General features: G+C 45.3%; 1 long non-coding RNA gene across 1 annotated transcript; it reads right to left on the minus strand.

Moving 5' to 3' along the window:
* Positions 1-13,780: 13,780 nt before the first annotated feature.
* LOC138667779 (uncharacterized) lies at positions 13,781-16,551 on the minus strand. The gene is made up of 2 exons (XR_011318935.1): positions 16,331-16,551; positions 13,781-13,923 (listed from the first exon to the last, which is right to left on the minus strand). It is a non-coding gene; the product is annotated as an uncharacterized lncRNA (long non-coding RNA).
* Between the last annotated feature and the right edge of the window lie 4,972 nt (positions 16,552-21,523).

Below are 21,523 nucleotides of genomic sequence, written 5' to 3' on the forward strand. Positions count from 1 at the left end.
CATTCGTCCCCCTCACGGATGCGAATCAGGTTGTAAGCACCCCGCAGATCTAGTTTAGTAAATACCCTTGCTCCCCGAAGCCTATCGAAGAGCTCAGATATCAAGGGCAAAGGATACTTATTTTTAACGGTGATGGCATTAAGACCCCTGTAGTCTATGCATGGACGCAATTCCCCATTCTTCTTCTGCACGAAGAAGAACCCTGCCCCAGCAGGTGACACTGACTTCCTAATGAATCCTCTTGCCAGATTTTCCTGGATGTACTGTGACATTGCCTCCATCTCCGGGAGAGATAGCAGATAGACTCGGCCCCGGGGAGGCTCAGCACCAGGCAAGAGATCAATAGGACAGTCATAGGGGCGATGGGGCGGAAGGATCTCCGCTGCCTTTTTGGAGAACACGTCTGCATAAGACCAATACTGCTTGGGGAGAGAGGAAAGATCTGCGGGTACCTCTGTAGTAGCAACCTGAACGCACTCCCTCTGACACCTACCCCCACAAGATTCACCCCATCCCAGGATTCTGCCAGAGGACCACTCGATATGAGGAGAGTGGTACCGTAGCCAAGGTATTCCCAACAGGACCTCATCAATTCCCTCAGGAATGACGAGCAGAGATATAATCTCCTGATGAGATGGCGACATGGACAGAGTAAAAGGGATGGTCTGGTGTGTTATCTGTGAGGGCAGTTTCGACCCATTCACCACTCGTACCGTTACTGGTTGAGCTAGCATAACCAGGGGTATTGCGTGACGTTGGGCGAAGGCAGAAGACATAAAATTGCCCTCCACCCCAGAATCCACGCAGAGCTCTACCAAGTGGGAGAATGAGCCTATAGTAATTGTCCCCTTAAAGGACAATTTAGAGGCAAACGTCGCCATGTCTAGTGTACCTCCACCTACTACCACTAGACGCTGACGTTTCCTCGACCGCTGAGAACATCTGGTGGCTAGATGTCCTGACTGCTGGCAAACATGACAGACCTTGAGTGCTCAAGCGGTCCGGGACTTAGATCCCGCTTGTGACACTTCCCTGGCCTCATGTGACTCAGGAACCAGGACCGGAGATTCCAGAGGTTTGGCGAAGGTAGGAGCCAGCCAAAACCTCTGCCTACACTGGGCTCGCTCTAACCTCCGCTCGTTAAAACGGAGGTCAATTCGAGTGGAGTCAGTTATTAACTCCTCCAGTGTGGCAGGAACCTCCCTAGTGGCCAGAGCGTCCTTAACGTGGTCAGCCAGGCCCCTCCAAAATATGGGGATAAGAGCTTTATCCGACCAATCCAGCTCAGAAGCTAAAGTGCGGAATTGGACGGCAAAATGACTGACCAAAGACTCACCCTGAGTTAATGCCAGCAGTTGGAGCGCAGTATCATGGGTGACTTGAGGTCCTAAAAAGACCTGTTTCAGAGTGCTCAGAAACAGCGGAGCACTCTGCACCACATGATCGCCACGCTCCCACAGCGGCGTAGCCCATTCCAACGCCCTGTCCGACAAGAGAGACACTATAAATCCCACCTTAGCCCGCTCTGTGGGAAAACGTGCAGCCAGGAGCTCGAGGTGAATAGAGCACTGACTCACAAATCCCCTACAAAATTTGCTATCACCAGAAAATTTTTCTGGCAGCGGGAGGCGAGAAAATGTCGGAGCAGGGGTGGCAATGGACAGGGTTGCTTCAGCCACGCTAGCAGCCTGTACAGCAACTGCGGTAACATCCACAGCTGAGGTTGCACTCTCAAGAGCCGCCAACCTACCCTCCAGCTGCTGGATATACCGCAAGGATTGCTGTTTGTCCGTCATTACTAGCCAGACCCTGGCGCTAGTGTAATGTTAGGGCTAGCGGAACGCACCAAATAATAAGACAGATAGAGTATGGTGCGTTCGTAGCCCGGGGTCCACCGTGCAGAGAGGGAACCTGCTGCCAAGTAATGACGGACTATATGCGGTACTCATAACACACGTGGGTTAAACTTCACCCAGCGTGAAGGAAGCGATCCTGTTGCGTCACATAGAGCGCGAGCAAGTAGTCAGCGAACTCAACCCCAACTAGGATTGAAGTCCGATTATACCCTTGCTGGCACAACACCGCAACTGAATGTGTAAGGAAACTGAATAACAATATTAAGGCACAAGAGTGCATGCGGTGCCGCACTGACGAACGCCACTAACCACCCAGGCTTGGGTAAGGAAAGCACAGAGGAAGTGCACGGCGCCGTACTGGCGGTCACAGCAACTGGACGCTGTAATGTGTGATTCGTGCTGTAGGATAAGTCGGGCGCTAGATAGCAAACATACACCTTCCGCGATCAGACATTCAGTAGGGTAGGGGTATCCAAGGACGACTTGCACTCACAACATACACACATTAACAATTGTACACTAGCGCATGGCCGTGCGGTCATGCACAGTTTATATAGTTGCAGCACAGGAAGTGGCCACAGAAACTTTGCCCTTCCAAGACCTGCCAAGAGGACCAATGGAATGTGCTGCAGAGCCTGAGCACATGACCCTCGATCTCCAACGGGAGATCTTGCCCTGGGCATGCTCAGTGTGTGCAGGCAAGGACTTAGTCCCAGAGAAGTCCGCTCTCTGCTGACCAGCACTGGCTTTAATGGCAGAAGCTGAAGAAGCAGCAGTAACTCTCTGTACAGAGTGAGACTGAGCAAGACGCTGGGACCGACGTCCCTGCTGAGCAGACTCCACTGCGGCTGGATAAGAATGGGAGACCGCAGCAGAGATGGCTCGAGATTCCCCCTATGCAGAAGCGGGAACTCGAGACCTAACACTTGGACCTACAAGTCTAGAAAATACATATATGGCAACACAAAATATAAATATATATATATATATACTAATATATAAAAGCCACAAAGAACAAAAAGATAATACTGATATAAAATAAGCCTTTATAAATATGGCAACAGCGGCACAGCAGTGCGCGTACTTGGGATACATAAAAAAAGAATTTAAAATATATGGCGGATAGACAGGATAAAATTCAATATGGACAGAATATAATAGGCGATCAATCCCATAATCTATATGGTGGTATACATTTTATGAATCCTAGTGTGTATAAAATGTGGTATAAAAGTTGTAAAAATTGAAAAAAGTGCTTTAGCAAATTGAAACTAAAGTGCATGTGCTAGTTGCAATATAACCATATGTGGTACAAAAGGTGCCAAGTAATATGTGCAAAAATAAACAAGAGAAAGGAAGGAGGAGCTACTCCATGCATAAATGTGTCCTCACATGTAGTGCAAAATCGCATTTGTATTCCACTATTTAAAAGATATGAGAGATATATGTAGAAGCAATATATACCTGTCAATACGGTCTACCCCAAGTACAGAGCACCCCGACGCGCGTTTCGGAAATTTCTAGACTTGTAGGTACAAGTGACGGTCTCTTTGATTTTTATAAACTCTTACAAAAGTTTTATAAATTTAAAAAGTGTGGGGTGGAAATAAAACTGGTGAAGTTGTCAGATTGCAACACTTCGACAGTGAGAGTGTGGAAAGAAATTGTGGTGGTGTTGATGGATCAGAAGGAAAAACAGAAGGTGAAGGGGTGGAGAAAGAAAGAGAATGCGTGGACGTAAAAGTGTGAGTAGTGTTTGGATTTTGGAAGGTTTGAGGGGTGGAGTGGAGAAATTGGGAGGCAGAAGAGGAGGTGGGTGGAGAAGAGGGTTGTGTTGGGGGCATGATGGATGTGGAAGGATACTGGTGGTAGTGGGCAGGGAGTAGAGGTTGGGCAGGGAGTGGAGGCGCAGGTGATGTGATTGGGAACTGGTACGGGGCAGATTGCTGGTATGGGGCAGAGTGCTAGTATGGGGCAGAATGATGGTATTTTATAGGAGGGGAGGAGGGACAGTGGCTGGAGAGGGGCAGGTGGTGGAGGGGCTTGGGAGGTAACATGCGCTAGGGCAAATTGGCAGGCTTGCATTACATGCATCTGCTGGTAAGGAGATAGCTTCTCTATGCGTTCAAGTACTGCCTGGAAAAAGGAGTGGATTGGAAATTTACTTGCATCTGAATGCATCCTATCTAGATGCGTGTGCAACTCAAGAATACTGCTGTTGAGCAAATTAAATCCTGCAGTCATTTGCTCAGACAACACTTTGAGACAGTTCTGGAAGGCTGCATTCAGATGCAAGAACTCAGGTGCATAGCTCTTTCCCTGGCCCCTCTGGTGCTGCCGCCCAGAACCCACAGGTGTTCTAGAGGTGGCAGCAGTGTCAGAGGGGTGGGGTAAAGGAAAGCTAAATCCTCACCAGCAGCTTCATGTAAAGAAGTCGGCCATGATGCTCCAGCGCTGGTGGATGGGACAGAGAGATCAGATGTGAGGGAAAGCTGGGAAGGTGCAGAGGGGTCCAGATAGTTGAAGTGTCCCTCGGTGGCGGACTCCTGAGGGATCACTCCAGAGGGGTTCAAATCTGCAGGCTCCCGAGTGCTGCAGGCAGTGCTGTGGAACAAAGAAAAAAAATGTAATTAATATATTGATATTGCTCGGCCCTGGCTGAAGCCCCCAAAAATTGTTAGACATGTAAACCTTTTTTATTAAATGGGGTGGGTAATATTTACCTTCTGCTCACCATCGTCGACCGGAGGAACGACAGGGCTCTAGCATATATATATTTGCTCCTGCAACCTACCGATTTACTGTTTACGCATTTCTGTTGAATTCCTTCTTGAAGCGATCCCTGATTGACCATCACCACTTGACAACTCTTTCGCCTGTAAAGTGAAAGCACAAATTGGTTAGTTTACAATACATTACAACCAACAACATAACTGAACTTTGAATAGTTACGCGCTTGATTCTGGGCCGATCATCGAGGTCCTCCCAGTGGTCCATTACTTCATGACACACTTGTTCCCAGAGCCGATGAATAACACCAAGATCTGCGTGGCGGCGGTCCCCCATGTTCCACAGTGGCTCCCACTCTCGGATTAGATCGATGAGGAGGTTGATATCTAGCCCACCTCCTCACCATCTGAGTCAGGAACACGCTGCGAAGCCTGTTAAAAAAAGACAAAAACAAAGACATTAGACTCAAAACAACAACATAAAGTGATAAACAAAAAAAAAGGTACTTACTCGATGGCGACCGCCCTGACCCTCACGCTGACAACCCTGGGAGGGGTTTTGAGGACCTCTCGACTGAGCTGCAGAATCGGAAGATTAAAAGAAAAAAAAATGATGTGCTTGGATGTAGGTTATGTGTTGTGTGTACGGTGATGTCTGTAATTATCTGTTTTCGTGTTGTATGTACTGTGATATCTGTAATGATGTGGTTCTACGATGCATGTAAAAAACTTACCAATTGCGAGCCCACTCTGGGAATTTCTCCACCCCGTCCGTCTCCTTTAGAAGCACCTCTTCTGCTGCAGCTCCCTGTTATAAAAAAATGATATATTATATATATATATACTAGATGGCAGCCCGATTCTAAAGAATCGGGAGTCTGAAATTCATATATACAGTACTTTATTTATTCAAATGTAAGAATAATACAATTAATAAATAATAGTAAGAAAGAACAAAAAATGGCTGCACTCACCAGCTCTTGACAATTCTTGTTATTTAAGGTACAGTTACACAGGATCCATGAACATGCTTATGAGGGGAGGGATGAAAGACATCAGACGACAACTTTGCGTGTTGTGGCAAATGCCACAACAACGGTTCTTTGCTTAAGAACAATAATGTAAATAATAAATAATATGTATCAATAACTATGTATATTGGTATGTTCTATGACATTTTAAAATATTTCATTATTATGTGGAAAGGCTCTTAGTACCCATACTGGCGCATACTTGTGTGCCCATCAGGTATTTTCACAGTAATTTTACATCTGATGGGTTGGTATGAAACGTTTTTAATCATCTCTTGGGCTTAGCTAAGCCTTCATTTTAAATAATTCTAATAGGTACAACAGAAATAAAAGCCTTTTTGTGTACCCAAATTTTTTGTGTTTATTTTTACAGAAGTGTAAAATTTAAGAAATCAACGTTCATAGTACACCGATGGGCTAATATAAGCATGCCCATCAACCACATCACAGTAGCCTTTGAACTGATGGGTCCTAACTAGTGTTGAGCATTCCGATACCGCAAGTATCGGGTATCGGCCGATACTTGCGGTATCGGAATTCCGATACCGAGATCCGATACTTTTGTGGTATCGGGTATTGGTATCGGATACATAGAGATGTGTAAAATAAAGAATTAAAATAAAAAATATTGATATATTTACCTCTCCGGCGGCCCCTGGACTCAGCGCGGGTAACCGGCAGGCTTCGTTGTTCAAAATCAGCGCTTTTAGGACCTGAGAATCACGTCCCGGCTTCTGATTGGTCGCGGGCCGCCCATGTGACCGCCACGCGACCAATCACAAGCCGCGACGTCACCGCAAGCTATTAACGCGCTCATTTTTAAAAATGAGCGCGTTAATGACTTTCAAAGACGTAGCGGCTTGTGATTGGTCGCGGCCACGCGACCAATCACAAGCCGCGACGTCACCGCAAGCTATTAACGCGCTCATTTTTAAAAATGAGCGCGTTAATGGCTTTCAAAGACGTAGCGGCTTGTGATTGGTCGCGTGGCCGCGACCAATCACAAGCCGCGACGTCACCGCAAGCTATTAACGCGCTCATTTTTAAAAATGAGCGCGTTAATGACTTTCAAAGACATAGCGGCTTTTGATTGGTCGCGGCCACGCGACCAATCACAAGCCGCGACGTCACCGCAAGCTATTAACGCGCTCATTTTTAAAAATGAGCGCGTTAATGGCTTTCAAAGACGTAGCGGCTTGTGATTGGTCGCGTGGCCGCGACCAATCACAAGCCGCGACGTCACCGCAAGCTATTAACGCGCTCATTTTTAAAAATGAGCGCGTTAATGACTTTCAAAGACGTAGCGGCTTGTGATTGGTCGCGACCACGCGTCCAATCACAAGCCGCGACGTCACCGCAAGCTATTAATGCGCTCATTTTTAAAAATGAGCGCGTTAATGGCTTTCAAAGACCTAGCGGCTTGTGATTGGTCGCGTGGCCGCGACCAATCACAAGCCGCGACGTCACCGCAAGCTATTAACGCGCTCATTTTTAAAAATGAGCTCGTTAATGACTTTCAAAGACGTAGCGGCTTGTGATTGGTCGCGGCCACGCGACCAATCACAAGCCGCGACGTCACCGCAAGCTATTAACGCGCTCATTTTTAAAAATGAGCGCGTTAATGGCTTTCAAAGACCTAGCGGCTTGTGATTGGTCGCGTGGCCGCGACCAATCACAAGCCGCGACGTCACCGCAAGCTATTAACGCGCTCATTTTTAAAAATGAGCTCGTTAATGACTTTCAAAGACGTAGCGGCTTGTGATTGGTCGCGGCCACGCGACCAATCACAAGCCGCGACGTCACCGCAAGCTATTAACGCGCTCATTTTTAAAAATGAGCGCGTTAATGACTTTCAAAGACGTAGCGGCTTGTCATTGGTCGCGGCCACGCGACCATTCACAAGCCTCGACGTCACCGCAAGCTATTAACGCGCTCATTTTTAAAAATGAGCGCGTTAATGGCTTTCAAAGATGTAGCGGCTTGTGATTGGTCGCGGCCACGCGACCAATCACAAGCCGCTACGTCTTTGAAAGTCATTAACGCGCTCATTTTTAAAAATGAGCGCGTTAATAGCTTGCGGTGACGTCGCGGCTTGTGATTGGTCGCGTGGCCGCGACCAATCACAAGCCGCTACGTCTTTGAAAGTCATTACCGCTCTCATTTTTAAAAAATGAGCGCGTTAAGGACCTGCGAATGACGTCACGGCTTGTGATTGGTCGCGTGGCGGTCACATGGGCGGCCCGCGACCAATCAGAAGCCGGGACGTGATTCTCAGGTCCTAAAAGCGCTGATTTTGAACAAAGAAGCCTGCCGGTTACCCGCGCTGAGTTCAGGGGCCGCCGGAGAGGTAAATATATCAATATTTTTTATTTTAAGTCTTTATTTTACACATCCCTATGGATCCCAGGGCCTGAAGGAGAGTTTCCTCTCCTTCAGACCCTGGGAACCATGAGAATACCTTCCGATACTTGATGTCCCATTGACTTGTATTGGTATCGGATATCGGTATCGGCGATATCCGATATTTTTCGGGTATTGGCCGATACTATCCGATACCGATACTTTCAAGTATCGGACGGTATCGCTCAACACTAGTCCTAACTAACTGATTCCTATTTCTTAATACTCAGACCTCTTTCACATCTGCATGTTTCTGATATTTGCAGAAGTAATGTTAAAAACAATACAACTTCCACACTTGGCACCAAAGAACTGACCTACAACACACTTTCAGCAAGTGCCATGCAATGTAGATGAAGCTTGGAGTTAACTTGCAGTAAATGCAGCAAACGCGGCTTCGGCAATTGCATTAAATGCAGCCACAACAAAAACACTGGTAAGTGGAGATTTTGTGGCAAAAACAGCAGAAACCACATGTGCCGCACCTGCCGCAAGTGAAGTACAAATTCCGTATACATTGCATGCAACTTACAGCAAGAGTGGTGTGGGTCAGCCCTTAGGCAGGAAGTGCAGAAATAGCCTTTTTTCCACCATAAATTCTCCAAATAGCAGAAAAATGTTGATGTGAAAGCAAAATCTCTATTCTTTCCCTATCTATCTAAAAATGTACCTATCTATATATCTATTTCTATGTACAGAACACACCTGAAGATAGAGATGTGTGTGAACAGCCATCCCACCCGTCTCTTACCTGTTCACAAAAACCTCACCCTTTTTAAAAACAAAATGAAATCTCTCAGCAGCTATACTGCTGGAGCTTCAAATACAGGTTCCTATCACCAAATACAGGCATTTGAATGATACACATCTTACATCTTGTACTTAATGTGTGTTCTACTTACCTGTAAAAATATGTATTGATATATCATATTTCTAAATTTATGTAGATATGATATAGCGTTATTAACCCTATATGCTAATGAGTACGTATGTTATATACGTATTTCCTACATAAGTACTTAAAATCTATATGTCTATGGCTACACTAATTTTTTTTTATTTTTTATTTTTTTCCTTATCTCTACACATAGAATTTGCCTATTGCTGTCTATGTTATTAGAAAAACTGAATAATGAAAAAAAAGAAAATTAAGTTTAAACTAAAATATTTTTGTACACAATATTACGTGTGAAGACTTTAGTACTATCAGCCAATAATTGTCCTTGAAGTGGTGTATTAACCACTTTAACCCTCACATTGCAACATTGCTTCACCCTGGAAAAAGCAACATACAATTGACCATGGGCAAAAGCAGGTTCTGGTAGATAAATGCCAACTCGATGGAGGGTCTGGCCTTGAGATTTATTTATGGTCATTGCAAATGCGGGCTTGATGGGAAATTGTCTCCGTCTTAATTTAAAAGGTAATCCAGTCTCTGATGGACACAAATCAATTCGTGGAATGAATACCACATTTCCTGCTGCTGACCCACTAATTACTTTAGCCAGTATGATATTGGCATGTAAGGCAGTGACAATGAGCCGCGTACCATTGCAGAGACCTTTGTTCGTGTTCACATTACGTAATAACATGACAATGGTGCCAATTTTAAGTTTCAGCCGATGTGAAGGCATACCAGTTGGTGTTAGTGAATTCAAAAACTCAAGTGGGTATTGATCGAGGTCATCAGCTCCATCAGGATCGATGGAATCATCACTGATATATTCAGTATAGTCACCTATCAATAAATCCATGACTTGGGAATTGACTTTCTCAACGTCCTCATTTTTTGGACATAAAATTGCATGAGATGCAGCTGTATTTATACTTTCGGTGTCATTCACATCAATACAAAGATTATCTCCAAAAATTTCAATTATTAAAGAGCCAGTACATACCATGTCTGGAGGAATTTCAATTACATCATCTCCAAGGTTATGTTCATTAAATAGTTCACCATTTCCCAGTTGAAGCAACCAACTGCTGTAGTGAGGATCAATGGAGCGCATGTTGTTAATAAGTGGCAGGCGAATAAAATGTTGCCAGTGTTGTGAATATTTTATACAGCTCTCTACAACATCAGTTCTTGTCACATGAGGGATGACAGGAAGACATTGTCTAAAGTCGCCTCCAAAAACAATCACTTTACCTCCAAACGGTGTTTTTTCTTTGTGAGCTACATTTGTTGTCATGACATCACGTAAAACTCTATCAATGACATGCAATGCATATTTGGATAGCATTGTGCACTCATCAATAATAAAAAGTTTAGAGCTGTGCAAATCTTTTGCTGCATCGGTATCATTCTTAATCCTGGAAACAGATGTTTCATTCACAGGAATTGGAATCCCGTAAAGAGAATGAATGGTTCGTCCACCTTGTAGCAAGTTGGCGGCAATTCCAGTAGTGGCAGCAGGTGACACAATGTCTCCTTGTCCTCTTAGCTGATGTAGGAGTAGATGATATAGGTACGTTTTTCCGCTGCCACCAGGACCATCAAGGAAAAAACACTTTGCTGTAGAATTAGTGTCTTCTAAAGCTTGAGTGATAGCATCAAAAGCAAAAAGTTGGTCCTCATTTAGAGTAGCTTTCATTTCAGCAGCTGCTGATAACTCATAATCTTTATCATACTGTGGGAGGAGGTGTTGTTTCTTGACTGGACGTGGCAAATTAAAATCAATATAAGTTTTGCCATGAGCTTTAAGAACATGTTGGACATCTGTCATAGCATAGCCTTCACAATTGACACACTCCAGAGTGTCGGAGTGGTATGCATGGCAGTAGTCTTCTACAAAGTGTTCCTTAAATTCATCCCATAAGTCCCGAGGTTTAGCTGGATGACCAAAAATACAAATGTAGGCAAACATGTCACGTAGCTCTGCTGGCATGTTGAGAATAATGGCATCAAGTAATGTATTTCTCCACAGACTATCATCAAATAGTAAGCCAAGAGCTAATGCCGCATCTTTGAAGGTTTCATGTGTGACTCCGTGTACAGTTTTTATGCTGTCAAAACTGGTTGCACCTTTGACATGTAACAATAACAATCTTAAATAGTAGCGTTCTTGGTCTTTCACACTGACAGTATACATTCGTCCAATCACAGAACCACCTGCTCGCTTTCTAACTTCCCAAGAACCTTCTTTCCAAACATAGTTTTCGGGAATTTCACGGTATAAATAAATATGAGCATGATGGTCGTTCTGATTAAGCTTGAAGTAGGCCATAAGTGTAGAATTTTGATGGAGCTTTTGTTTGATGTTTCCAATAGAGTCATCCTCATGAAAATAGAGTGGCTGAGAATGCGGTAGATGTACAGCAAGGCGAATGATGCTATGAGATTGTTTATGCATTGGATATGAGAATATTCGCCAAGCTGCCTCTGGTGCACTGACATATCTTGAATCCATGAATTGGTGTGTTTCATCATGTTGGATGTTAGTCTGGCAGATTTCAAGATTGGCTTTATCATGTCCTTTGTAGACGTATTTAAATAAATATTTCACAGCCTGAATGGAACCACAAACTTCGACATTTATATGGCACTTGTATTTTAATAGCAGGAACGGATTATATGGAACCACCCACGAATTATCAATCATGTAAGAATGGTGTTGAAAAGATGGGCCAAAGTGTCTGCGGTAAATAGGATAGGCGTCCTTAGCTATGATGGTTCTTGGTTGCAAATCTTTAGGGAAACCTTTTGTACACTTCCCCAGATCCATACAGGGAGAATTTGGGTTGTGTTCTCCACAACCCAATGGAATCAACCATGAATCATATGTTGGAGAACAATTTTATGGAGCTGAGGGTAGTGGGTAGGATTGGGAATTTCAGCCCACACTGTATTGTCTATGTCCTCCTCAGTCCTTAATTTGGAGTTGCTGTCCAGAATAATCAAAATGTGAGCGTGTGGAAGGCCACGTTTTTGAAATTCAATTACATGAACCATAGCGCAAACTTTCCCAAATAATCCATTGTTAATGTCTTTTAAGAGTGCTTCCAGTTTTATTTTGAAAACACGTGCCACCAAATCAGGTCTATGTTCCACACGCTGCCAAGGTTCCAAATTCTCAGTAATCTCATTCCATTTCGGATTACAGGTCATGGTGATGAATAGATCAGGACAACCATATTTAGTCACAATAGCCATGGCATCCTGGTACCGCTGCTGCATATTCCTGGGACTGCCTTCAAACGAAGATGGTAAAATGACCGTTTTTCCAATGGGGATGCCCTTCTCAATGGATTTTTTCTGGAGATGTTCCTGGAGTACACGATAATCCTCTACTTTCAAATCCTTTTGGTGTTGACGGATATAATTTAGGCGATTTGCCTCGATTTTCACATAAGCATCCACTAAGTACTGCTGAGTGAGTTTGCCACCCAGAGGCGTATCTAGGGTTTCTGGCACCCGGGGCAAGAATTCATTTCGGCGCCCCCCCCCCCCAGGACATATGTGATTTTCACACTTAGTCATGTACCCACGAGCTCCTCTCCCTAATGCTCTCAATATTCAGTGAAAAACTGAGAGAAGCAGAAGAGAAGCTCGTTGTCACAGGACCACAAGTCTGAAAGTCGCATATGAGTGAAGTGTCCATGTGACGACTACTGGAACCTGCAGAGCTGAATCCTGACATCGCAGCTTCTGAATTCTTTTAGGATTCTCCCTTGCCGGTGGACGGTCATGTCAGCAAAAGCATGTGATTTGTATACTTCTGACCACATTCCGACTAGACGTGCCGGCCTCGCTCAGTTCATTTTCATTGAGTGAGGCCACACATGTCTAGTCAGCACGTGACCGCATGTATGTAAATCACCAGCACGAGAGAATCCTGACAGCGTGCAGGGCGCACTGTGAGAATTCAGAAGTCTGCAGTCACAAAGAATGACTGCAGACTCATTACAAACCTGGACAACCCCTTTAATGCTCCTAACATAAATAAAAACATGAGTTAGTCAGTATCACAATGTTATGATTAGGTAATTCAGAACCACAATGGACCTTGAAGTTCAGAGCACACAAGTGACCTGACAAAACCCACAAAACATAGGACGAGCTCTGAGACGTGGGAACTCTGCTGACCGCAATCCCTAATCCTATAATACCACACTAAAGGTAGCCGTGGAGCGCTCCTGACAGACCTAGGCGCCTCGGGCACAGCCTGAGAAACTAGCTAGCCCTGAAGGTAGAAAAATAAGCCTACCTTGCCTCAGAGAAATTCCCCAAAGGAAAAGGCAGCCCCCCACATATAATGACTGTGAGTAAGATGAAAATACAAACACAGAGATGAAATAGGTTTAGCAAAGTGAGGCCCGACTTACTGAATAGATCGAGGACAGGAAAGATAGCTTTGCGGTCAACACAAAAACCTGCAAACAACCACGCAGAGGGGCAAAAAGACCCTCCGCACCGACTAACGGTACGGAGGTGCTCCCTCTGCGTCTCAGAGCTTCCAGCAAGCAAGCAAAACCCAAAAAGCAAGCTGGACAGAAAATATAGCAACAAAATAAACACAAGCAGAACTTAGCTTATGCTGAGCAGACAGGCCACAGGAAAGATCCAGGAGGAAGCAAGACCAACACTAGAACATTGACTGGAGGCCAGGAGCAAAGCACTAGGTGGAGTTAAATAGAGCAACACCTTACGACTTCACCACATCACTTGAGGAAGGAAACTCAGAAGCCGCAGTACCACTTGTGACCACAGGAGGGAGCTCTGCCACAGAATTCACAACACACAAATAACATTTACATCCAGGTACCTTATAGATGTCGTCATCTCTGGAGTCGTTCTACTTCTTTTCTTCATCTTGTCCAGACCCCATGATGAGTTTTCTCATCCACAGCCGTCTCTGCAGACTTCCATCTTGTCCGCTCTTTTGCAGAAAATCTCCACATGACGCCCTTAAAGATACAAGTGTCATTATAATGCTCCTGAATAAAAAATTGCCCCTCACTATATTGTCTGCCCAAAATATGACCCCCACACTGTCCCTCTTATGGTACATACTCTTCACTCTAACCTCTCCTTTCCATACCGGTCCCCTCTTCACACTGTCCTCTCACACTGTGTCCCCCTCTATAGGGCCCAGTATTTGTACTGTACTCTGATTACACTCCCCCCTCCTTGGTATACCGTCCTCTGCTGGCTGTGCCCTTACACTGTCCCCTCATTCTACACCCCTACTGCTCAGTTTCTATTCTGTGCCCACTCACTTTTCTCCCGCATACTGTCTCCTCACACTATTCCCTTCCCTCCTCATACTGTCTCCTCTCACATCCCTCCTGTTCACCAAACTGTCTCCTCATATATTTACCCCCTCGCTTTCTATACTGCCTGCTCACCTGACTCCCTATATTGTGTCTGCACACATCCCATCACCCTCACTCCCCGTACTCTGTCCACATACATTTTTCACATTGCTACTCATACTGTGTCCACATACATTCCCCCGTTCGCTCCTCATACTGTCTGCACCCATCCCCCATACTGTTTCCTCAGATATGCCCCCCATTCTCCTGAACTGTTTCCTCATATATGCCCATTATTTTCCTCTACCCCACCCCATCATTGCTCTCTTCACCACCTCCATCTTTACTTTCTCCACCACCACTATAATTGCTTTCTCCCCCACCACCCCATAATTTCCCATTCCACCACCTCCATCATTTCCTCCTTTGCCTTTTCTACCATATCCATCATTTTCTTTTCCCCCACCATCTCCATCTTTGCCCTTTCCACCACCATCATCATTGTCCTTTCCACCATCACCATACTTGCCCATTCCACCACCTCCATCATTTTCTCCCCCTCCAATATCATCAGTGTGCTTTCCACCACCACCATCCTTGTCCATTCTACCACCTCCATCATTTCTTCCCCCCCTCATTATTGCCCATTCCACCACATCCATCATTTCCTCCTCCCCCTCCATCCCAATTATTGCCCTCTCCCCGTCAGTCCCATCATTGCCCTCGCCTCTCCTCTCCGTACACACACAAAACCATTTACGTCTCTGCACATTCACCCGCAGCGCTACGCATGCACGCACAAACACACACACACACACTGAGTACAGTAATGTAATGGCCACACCTAGTTACTCCTACACACGTGGCTGAGCTCCGTACACCTTGCACACACGGCTCCGCTCCGTACACACGTGGCTCCACTCCATACACCTCGTATACACACGGCTCAGCTCCGTACACCTCGTACACACACGACTCCGCTATGTACACCTCGTACACACACGGCTCCGCTATGTACACCTCGTACACACACGGCTCCGCTATGTACACCTTGCACACACGCAGTTCAGCTCTGTACACCTCGTACACACACACACGGCTCCGCTCCGTACACACACACACGGCTCCGCTCCGTACACACACACACGGCTCCGCTCCGTACACACACACAGCTCTGCTCCGTACACATATGGCTCCGCTCCGTACACACACACAGCTCTGCTCCGTACACATATGGCTCCGCTCCGTACACACATGGCTCCGCTCCGTACACACACGGCTCCGCTCCGTACTCAAACACGGCTCCGCTCCGTACACACACACACGGCTCCGCTCCGTACACACACACACGGCTCCGCTCCGTACACACACACACGGCTCCGCTCCGTACACACACACACGGCTCCGCTCCGTACACACACACACGGCTCCGCTCCGTACACACACACAGCTCTGCTCCGTACACACATGGCCCCGCTCCGTACACACATGGCTCCGCTCCGTACACACACACGGCTCCGCTCCGTAAACACACACGGCTCCGCTCCGTACACACATGGCCCCGCTCCGTACACACATGGCTCCGCTCCGTACACACACACGGCTCCGCTCCGTAAACACACACGGCTCCGCTCCGTACACACATGGCTCCGCTCCGTACACACACGGCTCCGCTCCGTACACACACACACAACTCCGCTCCGTACACACACACACGGCTCCGCTCCGTACACACACACAGCTCTGCTCCGTACACACATGGCCCCGCTCCGTACACACATGGCTCCGCTCCGTACACACACACGGCTCCGCTCCGTAAACACACACGGCTCCGCTCCGTACACACATGGCTCCGCTCCGTACACACACGGCTCCGCTCCGTACACACACACACAACTCCGCTCCGTACACACACACGGCTCCGCTCCGTACACACACGGCTCCGCTCTGTACACAGACACGGCTCCGCTCCGTACACCTTGCAGACACGGCTTCCGCTCTGTACACCTAGTACACACATGGCTCTGCTACATCCACACAAACCACTCCTGACCCTTACCCTCGTCCAGCACCGAGCACCATGACAATCAGCAGAGTCCTGCACTACACAGAGGCCCTTCATCATGTGACTCCTGACTCCTCCCCCCCGTGACCTCATCACAGGTCCTGTGAGCACAGAGCTGCACAAGCAATAGCTGTGGTGTGCGGCTCTCTGCGGTGGAGGGGCTCTGCTCAGCTGCGGGACAAGTGCAGTCCCACCCGAGCCTCCTTGGACCGCCGCATCATCAGGCGGCCCGCTGGCGCCCCCCTGTCGGCTGCGCCCGGGGCACATGCCCCGGCTGCCCCCCCCTGGATACGCCACTGTTGCCACCATTCAGGAGTGGATTAAACTGATTACGGACAGACAGCACATAGCAGTAATATTGCAGTTGTGTAACTCTGCGTGGACTTTGCCCTTGTTGCTTGAGGCCATCATGCCAGCCCTGGTCTCCGTAAGGGAAAAATAAAGGATAGAGTAAAGCATCTAAATTACTGTGTAGAATGCTGACCTGTTGTGTTCTTGGCGCCAAAGGATTTTTGGGGTCCGGTTGTAAATGTATTAAAATATCACGATTAAATGGTGGCTCTCCATTGTCATTTTCAAATACGACAGCAACTTCATTGACAGTTGGATTATTATATCGGCGAGGGTCTTGATTCCGATCTTGTTTAAGGGCCATGATGATATTTGGCATGAGAGTGCCATTAGCTTCAGCTTTAAGATGTTCTTCATGTTCCACATCTCGTAACATTTTGTAGGCAGCAACAAAGGGATTCACATTGTCTAACTGAAGAGCAATTATACTCATCAAAGTGGGATGACATTTTTGATTTTGTTCACAGTTTAAACGTTGTTCATTCGCGGTAGCGGTATCCAAAATATACAGTTGGGCATAAGCTGGAACTTGATCATCACTGGGATGTAGAGTTCCAGTACGATGATATATTTGTCCATGTATACGGAAACAGTAAGGGCCATGTCCAGGTGGAGGGGATATATTGGCACCCATGGAGGCGAAAGCAAATGAGCTGTTAATACTACGAATATTTTCCATGAGATTCTTACTGAACTCACTCTCCCCTGTCAGCAATCGTTTAAAGACCTCGGGATATTGGGGTATAGGTATATGCACTTTACTCTTGTGACAACACAGAGTAAAATTTTTATCTGCTGGTATCTCAGCATTAAAATATAATGCTTGACAATGTTCACATAAATAGTTCATAGGACCACAGGAGTGTTCTACTATGGTACTGTCATCATTAGTAAAACCTGTAGGATGTTGAGGTACAGGTTGTGATAACGGAGCATTGGAATGTTTCTGTAAGCCAACATATATAGAGCGTGGACCTGGTAGAGGATCTTCACTGTCCACAGATTCAATCACTGAGGAGTTGGAAGGTGTATCGTGGTCAGAGTTTATTAATATGGAGCTGCAAGCGGTTTTTTTGCGCCATTCACGGCGTGCACCAGCTGCATTTGGTAATGGTTTGTTTGTTGCCTTAGAAGAGTCAGGTGTGAAGCATGTCTTATAAGCAGACTTAACAGTGTGCAGGCGACGGCGTTTATCATTTGGAGTGTAAGTAGGACAGTGTTTGCGCTTACGTGCAGATTTACCAATGGTTAAAGGAGCTTCAAGCTGCACACATTCTATGAATGGAGACAAAGAAGCTGTATTGTGGGCAGAATCTATGACTGAGGACGTGGAAATATTATGTTTGCAACGTTGAGAGCGTGCAGCAGCAGCTTTATTACTTAATCGATTAGTTTTGTCCTCAAAAGACTCATTAGTAATGCGTTTATTGCAAGCAGCATTAACAGTGTCCAGGCGCTTATGTCTGTCCTCTGTAGTCTCGTTAGCACGCTGTTTGGGCTTACGTGCGGCATCGGCGGCTTTTCGCTCAGCGTCATTGGTATACTTATTATCAGACCTGATGTTACGTGCGCCATCAGCAGCTTTGGGCTCTGTGTCATTAGTATACTTAACAGTGTCCAGGCGCTTGCATCTCTCCTCTGTACTCTTGTTAGCACGCTGTTTGCGCTTACGTGCGGCATCGGCGGCTTTTCGCTCTGCATCATTACCATACTTTATATCAGACCTGATCTTACGTGCGCCATCAGCAGCTTTGGACTCTGTGTCATTAGTATACTTAACAGTATCCAGGCGCTTGCATCTATCCTCTGTACTCTTGTTAACACGCTGTTTGCGCTTACGTGCGGCATCGACGGCTTTTCGCTCTGCATCATTACCATACTTTATATCAGACCTGATCTTACGTGCGCCATCAGCAGCTTTGGGCTCAGTGTCATTAGTATACTTAACAGTATCCAGGCACTTGCATCTATCCTCTGTACTCTTGTTAACACGCTGTTTGCGCTTACGTCCGGCATCGGCGGCTTTTCGCTCTGCATCATTACCATACTTTATATCAGACCTGATCTTACGTGCGCCATCATAAGCTTTGGACTCTGTGTCATTAGTATACTTAACAGTGTCCATGCGCTTGCATCTATCCTCTGTACTCTTGTTAGCACGCTGTTTGCGCTTACGTGCGGCATCGGCGTCTTTTTGCTCTGCATTATTAGTATACTTTCTATCAGACCTAATCTTACGTGCGCCATCAGCAGCTTTGGGCTCTGTGTCATTAGTATCCTTACTATTAGAGCTCATGTTGGCTAAGCTAAACAGCTTTAAGCGTGGTGGTGGCAAACAACAGGTTAATAAGAGGCAGTGTCAGGTAGTAGGAAAATAGCCAGTTAATAATAGGCAATAGTTCTTTGCAGGAATGCAGATATTAATAAATAGGCAGTTTATATTGCAGAGAAATTGCTGGGCAATAATGGACAATGTCCTTATGTGGCAAATAATAGAGCAATATACCCAATGTGGCAAAGAAGAGGTTAATAAACGGCAGTCTCTCAGTATAACAGTCAGTGAATAATAGGCAGTATATGGAGAAAACACCAAACAAAAGTTCAAAATTGGTGTGAAAATGTCACTGAACCACTTCACAACTAAATATATATAGTTTTGGTAAATGGTATTATCATTTTTTGACGAAATTCGGCAGGAGCTTGAAGAGCAACGTCACTGGGCCCGCCTCCACGCAGTAGAAACTTGCTGTGAGGTAAAAATTCAAAAATCATACCAAAATGGCGGGCGGAGTGTGTCACAGTACGGCACGTTTCTGATTGGTCGCTCGCAGCAGGCGGCAACCAATCAGACACTGGACACTGTTGACGTCACTTATCTCCGGACATTAGCTCCGGACATTAGCTCCGGACATTAGCTCCGGACATTATCTCCGCACATTAGCTCCGGACATTAGCTCCGGACATTAGCTCCGGACAAAGCCACGGAAGTTGGCACAAATTGCAGGAAGTAGTATTCTAGGCAATTATATATTAGACAAGTCTATGAGAAAAAACTGGATCCGGCGGCAGCTTTCGCCGGATCGTTTTTTTTTAAACATCACTGGATTTAGCCTGATGGCAAAAACCTGATGTGTGAAAGGGGCCTAAGCATAACAAAACTCTTCTCTGCTTAACTGGTGATGACATAATAAGGTCAAAAGTGGCGCACTCAAATTGAATGGTGCTCAAAGGAAAAAAACGAAATATCTAGAAGGATGACCTTTGGCACTCAACAAGTCCACAAAGTATTCTCTTTTGGAAAAGTAGATTTATTAACAATCAGCTGGCACTAGAACAACAGACATCATAATATTCAACGTTTCAGCAACATCTGCCTTTCTCAAGGAAGTCTATAATATTGAACAAATAAATTCCACATGAACAATCCACATCATCATAATAAAAAAAAAAAATTACATAATGTGCAGCTGAATAAATCTCTCCAGTAGAAATATTGTCGTGCAGAAAGAACACCAGAAACACAGTAGAAGATAAGTGCATACGTGACAACCACGGGAAAGTAAAGAAGGAAGTTGTTTTAAAGGGAACCTGTCACCCTGTTTTTTCAGTATGAGATAAAAATACTGTTAAATAGGGCCTAAGCTGTGCGTTACAATAGTGTATTTTGTGTACCCTGATTCCCCACCTATGGTGCCGAAATACCTTACCAAAGTCGCCGTTTTCGCCTGTCTATCAGGACAGTGCTCCGAAACGCGCGTTGGGTGTATGCAGATACGGGACCCAGCCCCCCCACAGGTATATGAGCAAGATTTATCGCTGTGTTGCTTTGAGTATTTTTTGCACATATTTCCACGAGTGATGTGGTTTGCACAGGTTCTGACCTCCATTGTAGTCACAGCACTTTGACACTATAAAATATTTTTGGCCTTTATATATATTGCACAGTTGCACCTTTTTATTGCTGATATAATCTTTTTACCCCCACATTTTATATTTTAATATTTGTTCACTGATTCAGCACGTGCTCTGTTGATATAGTGGCACAGCTAAAGCAAAAAATCCCTATAATGTGATTTCTGGCGTCATTTTTCTGCTGGGAACTATTATGATTTTATCCTGTTGCTGCGCAAATTTTGTTTTTAATTTATGTACATTTATATATTACCATTTGCACAATTTTTGTAACCACTTGCCACTTGCTGAAAATAAAGGCTTAATTTTAAATTACCCTTGGATTGATATACTTTCTGGTGGTTTTCCTGGTTCGTTGCTCTGGTTTTTAGTCTCTTTGGCAGTGTGTTCCACTGTCCGCCCTCACAGTGCACCCTCTGTTTTATGGTCTATTCACTGATATAGTTAGATATTTTATTATTTGTGGATATTTTTGGGTATACTGTGGTATTTAATTGTATCCACATAGCACTTTTGTAGATTCAAGCACATGGTTTGCTTGTTCATTGTCTTTTCAGCACATTACACTCGTCATTATTCATTTGGAATTGATCCCTAGCATATTGCACTTTATGTGATTGATTTTGGAGTGAATTTAGTAATGTTTGTGCACTGCACATTTCTTTAAGCGATATGTAATTATTTTAGGAGTTATATTTAATTACACCTTGTTTTTACCTAGTAAGGGACTATTTATTTGGGACTGGGTCTGCCATTATTATGTTATGAAATATACTCATATGTCCTGCCATGCGTACATATTTACTTTTTTATATGAAATTGTTTTTAATTGTTGCCACAAGGATTATACAATAAAGGCATCTTTTGATATTATTCTTGGATTGGGTTGTTTCCTGGTTGTACATACACGGGCAGGCAGTTGGA

Source organism: Ranitomeya imitator, chromosome 2, assembly GCF_032444005.1.
Source record: "Ranitomeya imitator isolate aRanImi1 chromosome 2, aRanImi1.pri, whole genome shotgun sequence".
NCBI classification, from domain to species: domain Eukaryota; kingdom Metazoa; phylum Chordata; class Amphibia; order Anura; family Dendrobatidae; genus Ranitomeya; species Ranitomeya imitator.